At 36.5% G+C, this 13,699-nt stretch overlaps 1 protein-coding gene across 6 annotated transcripts in view; it reads right to left on the bottom strand.

The window, feature by feature from the left end:
- The window catches only part of CRY1 (cryptochrome circadian regulator 1), a 43,379-nt gene that overhangs the window by 25,189 nt on the left and 4,491 nt on the right, over positions 1-13,699 (bottom strand). The window contains exon 1 of one of the 6 annotated variants that reach the window (XM_054696081.1): positions 13,005-13,122. The exons of the other annotated variants lie outside the window; for them this stretch is intronic. The gene's annotated coding sequence lies outside the window, so the exon portion shown is untranslated. Of the gene's footprint in view, positions 1-13,004; positions 13,123-13,699 lie in introns of those variants that run through there. 6 annotated transcript variants of the gene reach the window in all.

Genomic DNA, 13,699 nt, shown 5'->3' with positions numbered 1-13,699 from the left:
AAACAGACAGTCACAAATATTAAACAGAAATTACAATTACTCTCCTTTGAGAATAATGCATATTTTTGAAAATAGCAACATGTATTTCTATATGTCAATACCTGGGGCATGAAAACAAAAAGACAATGGAATACAATAGATGCCTACACCTATGTAAAAATCAGCTTAAACTCATCACTTCCTTGAAAGTGACTTTGAACTAATGAAGAAAATATTTCTAGTGACAAAGCAAATGTGAATAAGAGTGTGTGTGTGTGCGTGCGTGCGTGTGTGTAGCGGGAAAAGTAGGACGGGAGGGAGAAAGAGAATGTAAGCAAACTTGTGCAAAAGCTACAGTACAATTAAGACCCTGAATCAACTATACTCTAGATATATAATCTTTCCTTGATAATACCATAAAACTTTCAATATCCCAGGTTCAAAGTACTGACTCAGTAACAGTTAAAATTTCTTTTTAGTGTTTAAGGGATAATGTTACTTGAAAGTCTGCTATATAAAGCTTAACCATTCATCCTTTTCCCTTAACCGAAAAGAGATTTGTCAGAGTTCAGATGATGTGTTCCTGAGAGTACACACCAATTTCAGCCTTTTTATATTACACATGCACATGGCTTAGAACAGGCATTAAATATGGAATGGAATGTTTTAACACACTGAAATTTCATAGGGTATACTGTGAACAGGAACATATTTTCAGATTGTCTCCAATTTGGTATTTATATAGTTTTCCTGTAACTGTACTCATCTGAAGGCTCATTTAAATATTTAGTGTTATTAACTACAAGGAACAGGTTGGCTTTGAAACAGGCCAAATGATAGTAAAACTCACCACATCCCTTTGTACAATTGTATTGCTTACAAAGCACAGTTCTCATGTTATTTATTTACAATACTAATTGTATCACTTCAAAATTAAAGAGATGTTGATGAGGAAATATATTTCGTCACTTAAAACATTTTAAGAATTTTTTTCCCCTCCAGGGATCACTACCTTATCGCTATTAGAAAAAAAATGGTATGTAGTGAGTTTCAAAAAGATGATTTCAACGTGAATCAACAGAAATAGTTTCTTTAAGTAGGTCATTGCTATAGCAACCAGCAGGCATTTGTGTGTACTCCCAGTCACAATGACCTACTTTCCAGACCATGGAGAACAGCTTGGAGATAACAAAAATTTGTAGTTGTCTATAAAATAATCTAAAAAAAGGCACTGGTAAGCTACAACATAATCCTATTGCTCCTGAAAATAAGACATCATCAATTAACATGTATCCAAAAAGCACAAAATAAAGCCATATGGTTCTGCTCTTTAGTTTATAAAATATCTTACCATGATGAAAACCACACTTAGACTATCTTAACCAAAACAATTCATTACTGAACATTATTCAATTGTTGTGATATACATTTTCCCTGAAGAGTCTAATGTTCAATAAAGATTAAATACATGTTTTAAAAGTAAACTTTGTATTTTACCAGGTTCTAATAACCATAAGTAAATCAGAAGACCTATACTATGACACAGAGTCACCTTTTATAACAGATATTTTACAATGCCCTCTTTTAAATTCTGTAATGAAATTCACAAATAATATAACCTATCCACATATACATGTGTGTATGCATATACAAACAAATGTACAATTTTAAAGAATACAATGCTCCAACATATAGGAGAAAATAAAGATCATTTTATATTTTAAAAAGAAGTATATTTTAAATATAAGTGTTACATATCATAAGTGTTACACATTTATATATTTTGGGGCATGATACAAGAAGGTAAGAATTAGTTTAGTGCCTATTTCTACAAACTGAACCATTTTAAGTTTAGCAGCTACAAAGAGATGGATAAAGTTTATTATTGGTAACTCAAATACCAAGAATGGTATCATTTCAGGTGACATGATTATCTGAAATGCTGAGAAAGACTTAATAAAGTTCTGGAAAAAACAAAATATAATCTTTCCTGATTTACATAGGTGGTAAATATATTCCAGGAAAATTCAGCATATTATTTAATAATAAAAATATTAAATATATAGGGCCTCCCCTGGTGGCGCAGCGGTTGAGTGCTGGGCTGCGAGGCTGCCCGCAGCCTCTGCAACGCCAGTTCGTTCCCTGGCCGCCGGCAAGGGTCCCACCAAAAAACAAAAAACAAAAAAACATATATATATATATATATATATATATATATAAACACACACATAATACTATGTGTCGTGATAAAATTGGGCTTATCCTCAGAGAAATGATTAGTCTGCTATTTAAGAATTACTGTGACCACTTGTTGTGCCAGTTATGACTGTCCCACAAGCCTCATAAGTGACCTTGCAAAACTGAGAAAATCGTAGACATTCTGCTCACAGCCAGGTGAAAGGATGCCAAATTTGTCAAGATCAAGAAAAACAAGGATAATGGGAAGTTTATAGTTTGATGCATCAGACACCTTTACACTTTGGTCATCACAGAGAGAAGGCCAAGAAACTGAAGCAGACCTTGCCTCCAGATTTTAATATAAAAAGAAGTGATTAATGTAATCAACCTCATTCATAGAACAAAGAAGAGAAACCATATTACCAATTGAACAGATACAGAAAGAACAGCCACTGAAATTCAATATCCATTTCAGCCTCAACCATCCTGTACAGAAAGGTAACTTTCCTGACATGAAAAAGGGCATCCACAAAAATACTTACAGGAAATATCACATTTAATGGTTAAGATGTTGAAAGCAGGGCCTCCCCGGTGGCGCAGCGGTTGAGCGCTGGTTCAATCCCCTGCTGCTCCCCGGCCACCGGAGGAGGGTTCCACATGGCGCACAGACCTACGGCCCGCTGCTCTCCTCAGCAGTGTGCTTGGGTCCTTCTGCCTGCTCTGCTTCCCACTCTGGCTCTGGTGAATTCTCTCACCCTCCCGCACTTCTGACTGTACCCAGTGCTTGTATAAATAAATAAATAAATCTTAAAAAAAAATGTTGAAAGCATTTCTTTAGAACTGGGAAGAGAAAAATGTCTACCACTTCTATTCAACCTGGTACTGGTAGATCTAACCTACTACTAGTAATAATGTAGTAACAGAAGACAAGAGATAAAAGGTGTAGGCATAGGAAAGAAGAAATAAAAGCATGATTACTCACAGAATATATGAGTACCATACTATCAATATTTTTAAAAAATAAATGCACAGAATGATTATTAGAATAACAGATTTTTTTTAAATAATAAATTTTATTTTTATATTCCCCCATACAATTGCAAACCCCCCATTCTGACCCCAATCCCTCCCCTCCCAGCCCCCACCCCCCAAAAAGTGTCTCTGGTTCATAGTTTTTTGTTGATTTTGATTTTCACTTTCTTATAGTTAGAATAACAGATTTTTTTTTTTTTTAAGATTTATTTATACAAGTACTGGGTACAGTCAGAAGCATGGGAGGGTGAGAGAATTCACCAGAGACAGAGCGGGGAGCAGAACAGGTAGAAGGACCAAAGTACACTGCTGAGGGGAGCAGTGGGCACGGCAGAAGTCTGCGTGCCATGTGGGACCCTCGCCGGTGGCCGGGGATCAAACCGGCGCTGCAGAGGCTGCGGGCAGCTTCGCAACCCAGCGCTCAACCGCTGCGCCACCCGGGGAGGGCCATAGAATAACAGATTTTAGAAGGGTTAAATCACTTAACTTCTGGAATCAATTTACATCAATATAATCTTAGTAATTGATGCCTCTCTGAAATAAAAAAATCACACAAAGCTATTTATAATCTAGAACTCTTATTATTCCTTATCTAATTATAGAAACCACTGTATTGTGACGCTATCAGTTTAGGCCAAAATCAAAGACAGGATGTACTTTTAGGCTTTAAAGGATTTACATACAACTAAATAAAATCTGTACAACATGTGTTCAAAAGCATGCTGTCCCAAATTTATTTGCAAATGTTTTCTGTAGTCTAACCTCCCACTTGAAATTTCTCCTTCAGAAAAAGACTGTATACCATGTCAATTAAAGATGTCAATTATGTTTCAACAAATGTGAAAAAAGATATAACAAAGCTTTAATTTTCATCTGTGAAAAAAGACAATGCTAAAAACAACTATTATTTTTGATCTATGAGTCAGCACATGAATATTTCAGATCTGTTGGTCAAGATCTTTCCCATATTGACATTACTGCAAAAAGTGACAGTTATATAATACAATCGGTCAACAATTTATGGAAATGCTCCTGACATTGTTACTGTCTCTGGGGTGAAAGGAGAGAACAAGCTTAAGTGCTTCATGTCAAGAAAGAAGTTTGCATGTTAGACTGTAACACCATGATGGTTGCAAACACTGAAAAAGTCTGTATCAGACACTGTTCTGAGTTCAGTCTGTGCCTCCACACACAACCCTTTGTACTACTCTCACTTCCAATCGAAGAGACTGAGGACTAGAGATTATATAATTTTCTGAAGGATACACAAAAAGTAAAGGGGCAAAGTCAGGATTTTAAACTCATTCAGCCTGGCTTCAGATTGTAAGCTCTTGAACCATTACATTGTATTTTAGAGGTGATAATTATTAAGGAGAAAACCAAAAGAGCAGACAGGGAGAGTGGAGGGGGGTATAGTTTTCCAAAGAGTGGTCATCAAAGAATTATTTGACCTCCTACTGCCTATTCAACATCTTCTGCTGAAAGGCCCTTCAAACCTTCTCCTCCTACAATCTCCAATCTGTTAATGCTGATTGCAAGCTTCAAGTTACTCAGGTCAAAGTGTCACCTGTTGGATCAGAATAGGATAGGCTTATACTGGGTAACAAACAGCCCCAATCAGGGACTTGACAAAACAAAAGCTTTTATCTTGCTCATACTGCATTTACTGTTACTCCAGGAAGCTATTCTCTAAGTGGCTTTTCCATTCCAGGGGCTTCTATCTGTGGCTTTGTAATTTCAACACAACTTCTTAGTCACCATTTTAATTTTTAGAATTGACTTCTGATATTAAGGAAAAAGCAGTATTAAATTCCAGGTTCAATTCTCTTAGTTTTCTTTTTCTAAATCTTATTCCCATCAAGTCTTACTGTCTTTGTAACTAATAACTTAAAAAAAATTTTAAATACTTTTTCAGCTTTTCTAGGGGTTTTTAGCAGTTAAGTTGCTCTAAGACAAACTAAACAGTCATTTCCAGAAGCAGACATGCTCAGGATTCAATTTCACATGCATTTAATTCAGGTGTCTATTAGGTACCTAAGTGAGACATGCTAAGTATCAAATGATGTATGTAATTCAAGAATTCAGGAAAAGTATCTTAATAGTTAAGACAGAAATTTGTAACTACTTATATAAATAGTATCAATACCATAAAGCTAAATGTATGGATGAAAGGACAGATGGATGGAAGAAAAAAACAGCTATAGAAGAGAAACACTCAAAGCAGTGAGGAGATAAGGAAAAAGGAGTGGACTTGAGACAGAGAGAGGGAGACACGCAGGAGGAGCAAAAGCAAGAAGACATATCTGATCAAAAAAAATAGGAAGAATGAAAAGAGAAGCTGGAAAAAGTAGGATGTCTGGGCAGAAAGAAAGAAAAGGAAGGGAAGCTGGCAAGAAGGAAGTTAGAAAGCAGATGGCACAAAAAAGGGAAGAGAGAGACAGAATAAGGAAGACAGGTTGGCAGAAAGGATAGGCCTTTGCAAGACAGAGCTTTGGACAGCTCTGTCTGATATGGACAGACTAGTTTTTTGGAAGAATAAAGTAATCAATCTTACAGAAGACATGGGATTCTATTAGGATATCAATTAGGAAAGAGGGATGGAGGGTAAATGACAGGAAGAGTAGCATGGAAGGGAAAGACAGACACTTAAGAGAGCCAAAAGGTCAACATGAGTGTGGGTTCTAGAGAAAAAGAGAACAATGCAAGAATGAAGAAAATCCAATGAAAAGAATGACTGATAAGACATAGGCTTGATTGAGAGAGGGGAGGGGAGGGAGGAGACATCAGCACCAGTCTGTACTGGTTTGTAGTGGACCACAAATTCCAACTCCAAGTGCCTACACATCTGGAAATAAGAGCTATCCCCTGACATACAAATATCATATAATTACATGAAAAAATTCTGCTTATAAGACAAAACAATAACATTTAGGCCTGTATTTATTTCTACTATCTCAATGGTCCTACCACTTTTGTGCTTTTTTATAGTAAATGACTAGTAAAATTTAGGAAAGTGTATCTGAAACACTTTCATTCATTAATTCATTCTGTAAATCAACATTTGGGCATTTTCTTGAATTACAAAAATAAGGTTTTCCAAATTTAATGACAAAAGATATAAAAATAAACTATCATTTCACCTATTAAGCTGTTATTAAAGTTAATGGCATTAAGGAAATAGTCAACTTTGTCAAAGGAAGGCCATAAAGTATCATAAAGATGGTGTCTGAGGACAGGTCATTTACCATCACAGCAATTTGCTCTGTGATAGCAATTTAAGATGATCTTTAATAGAAATATCAATTATCTTCTGGAATTGAATTAAGCTAATACAAGTGTATGTAACTTATACCACCCTTATTTCAAAAATCTCATATAAGTATTTGTAATCCTGGTCTCCTAGTAATCTTTTTCTATTTTTAGAGAGTACTGCTTTGTGACCTCAAAGGACAGGCAAAATCAGATAGGAGATTTATCTGGGGGCTTTAGAGAGTCAATACGGAATTTAAAAAAAATCTGTTAAATATCTGTAGAAGCTAACTGTCTTAGAGAGCTATCCATAATGGTTTTCTATAGTCAGATAGCAAAAATACTGCTTTTCTGAAAAGAATTACCCCAAAAGGCTGAAAATTATTCTGATTTTTCTGCTCTATCACCTAAACCTTCTGCTCTGTGATAGTTAACACAGTTATCATAAATGTGCCAGAGGTTTTTCCAAATATAATCAAATAAGAATTTCAAAGGGGGAAAAAGAGGGAAGCCAAGAAAGGCACAGAAGATGAACCACAGTATTCTAATATAATGTATTTGATAATATTTATTGAGACCCTATTTATGTACTAGGGACTGTGTCACATGAAAGGGGCATAGTTGTGTAATCAGCATTCTAGTAAGGGAGAGATGGCAAAAGAAAACTATATTAAAAAGGTAATCAGTCAAATGGTAAAATGTAAGACAAGTCTAAACAGAGAATATGGAGCTAGGAATCTCCATATAAAATAAAGGAAGAGAGAGGGCTATTTTATGTAAGAGTATTAAGAAAATTCCTAATGATAAAGGAAAATTTGGGCAGAGACTTAAGGAAAGTAGGGGAACAAACTATACTGGTAGAAAAATATTCATACAGACAGAACAGCAAATGCAAAGTCCAGAAGTACATACATAACATTTTAAAACAATACTCAAGAGTTGAGGATGGCTACAACCCAGAGAGTGAAAGGCAGATTTCTCATTTTAGAGAAATCTGAAATGAAATCATAGCAATATATTAGGTAGTGACTTGAACCAAAATAGTTAATATGGAGGTATAAGAAATAGTCTAGCCTGTATGTATTTTGAAAGCTGAGCAAATACAGTTTAACTGATATGTTTACATTAAAAAATATTTTTTAAAAGCAAGTAATAAGCAAAAAAAAAAAACAAAACAGAGTTTAGGGAGTAAGAAATGACAGATTTGAAAAATAACCAAAGAAAATATCTTTATGTAAAAAATAAATGACATAAAACACAGTGCTATAGGTATACTGAGAGTAGAAACTTGATATAAAGAAATTTTATTTAAGAGTGATAAAGAGATAGACAAAATGGAGAAGACATACGAAGAATGTAGTGAAAACGATTCACTACTTGGACAATAGAGTTTCAAAGGAAGAAGAAAAAATGAGTTCCGGGCAACATTTGAAATGCTGACAGCTAAAAACATTTCAGAACTGATAAAAGATGCCAACTCTGGCTTGAGGAGTCTTACAAAGCCAAGAAGAATAAATGTAAAGAAACACACCTAGAGTCATTGTTGAGAAACTGAAAAATATGCCAGAGAAAAGATTTGAAACTAGACAAAAAGAAATAATATACTATCCTCAAAAAAAAAAAAAAGTGAAAACGGCAGCTATATCTCCAATATGCTGAGAGAAAAATCACTGTCAACCTAAAATTCTATATCCAATGTAAGTAAGGACAAGAAGACAGTATTTTCAGACAAACAAAACTTGCCACTACAGTCCTTCACTAGAGAGAATTCTAAAAGATATGTTATATAAAAGAAAAGTGAGGGGGGCTCCCTGATGGCACAAGGGGTTAAGACGCAGCACTATGAAGCTATCTGCAGCCACTGCAGCATAAGTTCGATCCCCAGCCAGGGAGCTACCCACATGGTACAACAGACCTCTCCTGACTCGCCTGCTGCTCCCCTCAACAGTATATTTCAGTCAATCTGCCTGTTCTGTTCCCCAGTCTGTCTCTGGTGAATCCTCTCACGCCCTACACCTCTGGCCTGTACCCCAGTTCTTGTATGCATAAGTAAATAAATCTTAAAAAAAAAAGTGATCCCTGGCAGAAGAACACTAGGGAGAATAAAGAACACAGGAAGTAAAAGAAAAAACAAATAAATATTGTAAATAAACAATGACCTTATTTTATAAAATATTTTATAAAATATGTTTTGTTTTTTAAAAACAAAATAAACAACAAAAACTGGGACTAAATTAGAATGCATAAAGCAGAAGGAGACTAACTGAAGTTTAAGAAGTGTTTTAAGGGGCCTTGTATTATCCAAAAAAGGGAGAAAGTGATTAACTTGAGGCACTGATCAGTGTGTGTGCAGTAATTTCTAGGGTAAAAACTAAAAGAATAGCTAAAACAATAGTAAAATTTTGAAAAGTATATTATTCTCCAAACAACACTGGCATACACAGTCAGGAGGGAATCTTGGTAATTCTACATTTAAGATTTTGGGGAACTAGCAAATTGTTTTCCACAGTGGCTCTGCCACTTTACAGTCCCACCAATAATGTATGAAGAAGGTTCAGATTTCTCTCCATCCTCACTACTTATTTTTCCTTTAAAAGAATTTTTTATTGTAAGTATCCCAGTGGGTGTGAAGTATATTATAGTGCAGTTCTGCCTGGGGGTTCCCTGATGACGGAGGATGCTGAGTAGTCTATCATGTTTGATTGTCACTGTTCCTATTTTTAACGTTTATTCATCATGACTCCTGCAAATAACGACATTAACGGGATAACAGAATAAGGAAGAAGATCAGCAAGAAAAAGGAGCAACTTGCAGACACCAGTGATTTACCCATGACCTCATCTTTGGGAGTTTGCTGCGAAACTGTCAAAACTCATTTTACTCTGCCCTCTCTTGCACAAGGCATAACAATTCTTTCACTTTTGGGTTTCCATAATGCAGCGCTTTCCAGGTTTCTCTCCTACCTCTCTGATTCTCCTTAGCCTCTTTTACCAGCTCCTACCCATTTTAGACATAGCATCAGCTACCATCTGATGGATCTTATTCTGTCCAATATTATCCAATCATGCTTTACCTATTATAAAGAAAACACTCCCACATCCACAGCTCCAATCTCTATAATCCCTGCACTTAAACTTCTGTTTTCTCTATTGCTCATGTTGACAACATAGCAGAACCTCAAATTTATCAATGACAACCGGAACTCTGTTCTTCATCTAAATATGGTCTATTTCTGTGTTCACTCTTCTAGCCAATGTGTAGTTGTCACAGAGGCAGCACAAAGCATGACAATCTTACATTCCATTCTCTTCCTCCCCCTCCTTTATGAAGCTGACTTTCTAGTCACCTAAAGTGTCCTTTGCACCTCTCCAACCACTCTTAGATCCTGCCCTTCCTCGCTGTCTTTTCCCGAGGTCAAGCCTATATTATCTTTTGGCTGAATTTGTGATAAAGCTTCCCAACTGCTATCATTCATTCTTCTTCCAAAGCTGTATTTCCCCACTCGGGGATCAAAATTTTTCTAACTTAGTCCTGTTTTCTGAGTACTTATAAAAAAAAAATAGGTATCTGTTGATCTAGGGCAACCACCCATCTCCTACTCATTCCACTTCAGTTGAGTTTAGTGCACCCACAGGTAAGCAATTCCAGCTCAGATCATCAGAGGCTCGCCAATGACTAGTTTAAAAACTGGCCCCAACAGACTCACTTAAGTGAGTCTTTTGCTGAGACTTCTGGGGCAGAGGCATTTGCTTTTTACCGCTGTAACTGCTGTTGTTATTGCCGTATTTTGCCACCAGAGGACAGCCTGTCTGAGAAGCCAACACAGAATAAGTGAAATTTGGAGATTTTCAAGAGAGAAATTTGGTCCTGGGGACATCCTAAGCCCTAGCATCAACCCATGTTTGAAATCAGCTTTCCTTGGATTGTTCAGTTACAGCAGCAATAAACTCTCTTTTTGCTTGAGCCTATCTGAGTCAGGCAACCAACTAGAGCAAAAGAGCATATTAAACACCTCCTGTTTTTCTCTGCACCATGAGAGTCAGCCTCCACACCAATACCAGAATACTGTGCTCTTCCTCATGTTACTTCCTCTCTAGGATTTTTTCCCTTTACTTGGAATTACTTTTCCCACCATTCTCTGTAAGATCCATTTCATAATTCACGGTTGAGCTCAAATGCCTCAACAAAGCAAGTCCCCACGACTGGAGAAAGAAACAGAGTCAGATTACACCGGAATTTTAAAAACCATGCTTGTCGCATTTTGAACTTTAACCTACAAGTAAGGAAATGTCCACTGAAGGATTTTAAAGAGTAAATGACAGGATCAGATTCTCAATCTCAAAAGATCACTCTGGTTGCTATGAATGGCAAGGAAGACAAATATTTGTAAACCACTCAAGTAATCTAGGCAAAAAGAATAGTACTCTAGGCTAAAGTGGCAATGGAGAAGTGGAGACAGAATAATATATTTCTATAATTATTTTGTTTTTGAAAAATCCATCTCTATACTGTAAATTCCCTGAGGAGAGAGAAATTATCTGTTGGCTACCATTTTACCCACAGAAATCCGCAATGACAGGTACACAGTGGGATACAAATAGTTGATGATATTTGCATATATCATTAACAATCCAATCTGTAAGTTGTTTGAGCAACTGGGCAAATGATATTATTTATAAAGATACAAAAAATCAGTTTGGGGGCCTCCCCAGTGGAGCAGAGAATGTGGCGCAGCGCTGTGAAGCTGTCCGCAGCCTCTGCAGTGCAGGTTTGATTCCTGGCCAGCCAGGGAGCAACCCACATGGTGCGCAGACCTCTCCTGTCTCACCTGCTGCTCCCCTCAGCAGTGTATTTCAGTCTGTCTGCCTGTTCTGCTCCCCGCTCTGTCTCTGTACCCTCCTGCGCCTCTGGCCTGTACCCCAGTTCTTGTATAAAAATAAATAAATCTAAAAAAAATCAGTTTGGCTTTTTTGTTTTTGAGAGAGAGGTATAGGAGAAGATGAATGCTGTTTTGAAAAAGTTGAGTTTATGGTCATATAATATGTTCAAATAAGCAGATGGATAGTAGGGGATCTATATCTAGTGGATATACATCTGGGTACTAGGAGACAGATCTGGGCTGAAGATGCTGATTTGTGAATTCTGGGCATATAGATGGTAACTTTTTTTTATTGTATTACTTCTTATTGAGGTATTGTTGGTTCACAACACTACATGATTTAGAGGTTTAAGTCACACCTCTTCAGGTATGTGTTAAGAGACTGCCTAGGAATGGCATAAAATGAAAAGAGGGTAAAGAGCACAAACCTAGGGCACATTTAAGGACTGAAGAGAAAAAAAGAAATCTGGTATGAAGATGAATAGTTCAAGCAGAAAAACAGAAAAATAGTTCAAGAAGAAAAACAAACAGAGGGAGAATGTAGTCAAATGTGTTAAGCACTGTAAAAAGTCAAGGAATAATAAGTTTAAAGATTCCTTTGGAAGAAGGCGATAAAAAGCCAGTATGAGACATCTTGTTCGTGAAATTTGGCTATAAGGAACTGAGAAACATAGTTGCAAGAGAGGAACATAGTCTAGGTAGGGTCGGTCTTGTTCCTTTTTTTTTTTTTTCCCCCCAAAGATTTATTTATTTATTTATACAAGCACTGGGTACAGTTAGAAGCGCCGGAGGGTGAGAGAATTCACCAGAGCCAGAGCGGGGAGCAGAGCAGGCAGAAGGACCGAAGGACACTGCTGAGGGGAGCAGCGGGTGGCAGGAGAGGTCTGCGCGCCATGTGGGACCCTCCTCCAGTGGCCAGGGAGCAGCTGGGGATTGAACCCGCTCTGCAGAAGCTGCTGGCAGCTTCACAACCCAGCGCTCAACCGCTGTGCCACCGGGGAGGCCCCGGTCTTGTTCCTTGTCTGTTTTTAGAAAAGTTTGGTTTTAAGTATGCTTAAATGTTAATGAAAACAACCTGAAGAGGTTAAAGAAATGGTGAGGTTGAAAAAATGGTGAGGTTGAAGAAATGGTGAGACAGAACAATCAAAATTGAGTTTCTCAATACATACATGTATCAATATGTTTATGTAAACCTTAAATATATATAATTTTTTTGTCAATTATACCTCAAAATTGAAAAAATAGTAAGTTTTTTTAAATGGAGAACAGATTAAGAGGTTAGTGTAGAATAGGGGAAGCACTATCTCTTCCACTGAAACCATACAGTAAGTAGGGACGTAGGTACATTTATAAATTTGGTTGCTAAAAGTTAAGCGACTATACAGCATGGCATCAACGGTGTAAGTTTAAATATTACGAAATAATCTGTTCCTTGAAAATTATTTTTCTAAATTAAGAGTTTAAAATATACATCAGCATCTAAGTTAAATGAATTGCTCCACTCTTAAACCTCAAACTTAGAAAATTAAAAGGAATTTATCAAATGCCTACTCTGTACAAGACACTATTATCGATACCGTGTGGAATACAACGAAGCTCTTACTCCAAATATTTGCAGAGCCTGTTTCCTCCCTTCCTTTAGGACTCTGTTCTCACATTCTATTTTATTTCTCCCCATTAAACTTACCACTACTAGACATATAACATTTATTTTTGTTGTCTGTTTCCCCACTAGATCAGAAGTGCCTCAAGAGTAGATACTTGTTCTGTTTTAGTCATTGCTGTATCCATACGTATCAAGAACAGTGCCTGCCACAAAAAGGAATGCAAAATAAATTTTGATTGTATGAAATGGTATTCCTTCATTTCAGAAAGAACAAGTGTAGTATTGTTAAAAGGAGGAAAATGAATATTTAAGGGCCATATCAATATTTACAAGTGAAAACATTAAATACTAAGTATGATATAAGAGGCCTTATCAAAAAGTGGTATAAGAGTTCATAAGACTGTTAATCAATCAAGACAAGGTCATAAAGAAAGGTGTAGAAAAGATGGCATCTGAACTGTGTCTTGAATGCGTGAGCAGATTTTATATGCATAATTCAATGATTTTTAGTATAGTCATAGAGTTGTGTAACCATGATCTTCTAGAATATTTCATCAGCTCAAAAAAAAATGCTGTATCCCTTAACTACCACTTCAAACTCCCCCCAATCCTCTCAGTCCTAAGAAGCCACTAATATGTCTCTATATATTTGCCCATTCTGGACATTTCATATAAATAGAATCATATAATACATGGGGTTCTATAACTGGCTTGCATTTTTACTTGGAAAAATGTTTTAAAGGTTCATCTATGCTGTCATATGAATCAGTACTTAA

Source organism: Talpa occidentalis, unplaced genomic scaffold (genome assembly GCF_014898055.3).
Source record: "Talpa occidentalis isolate TD23 unplaced genomic scaffold, MPIMG_talOcc4v2.1 talOcc4.16, whole genome shotgun sequence".
Lineage (NCBI taxonomy): Eukaryota > Metazoa > Chordata > Mammalia > Eulipotyphla > Talpidae > Talpa > Talpa occidentalis.
The sequence above is the reverse complement of the archived record's forward strand: the minus strand, read 5'-3'. Positions and strand labels throughout refer to the sequence as shown.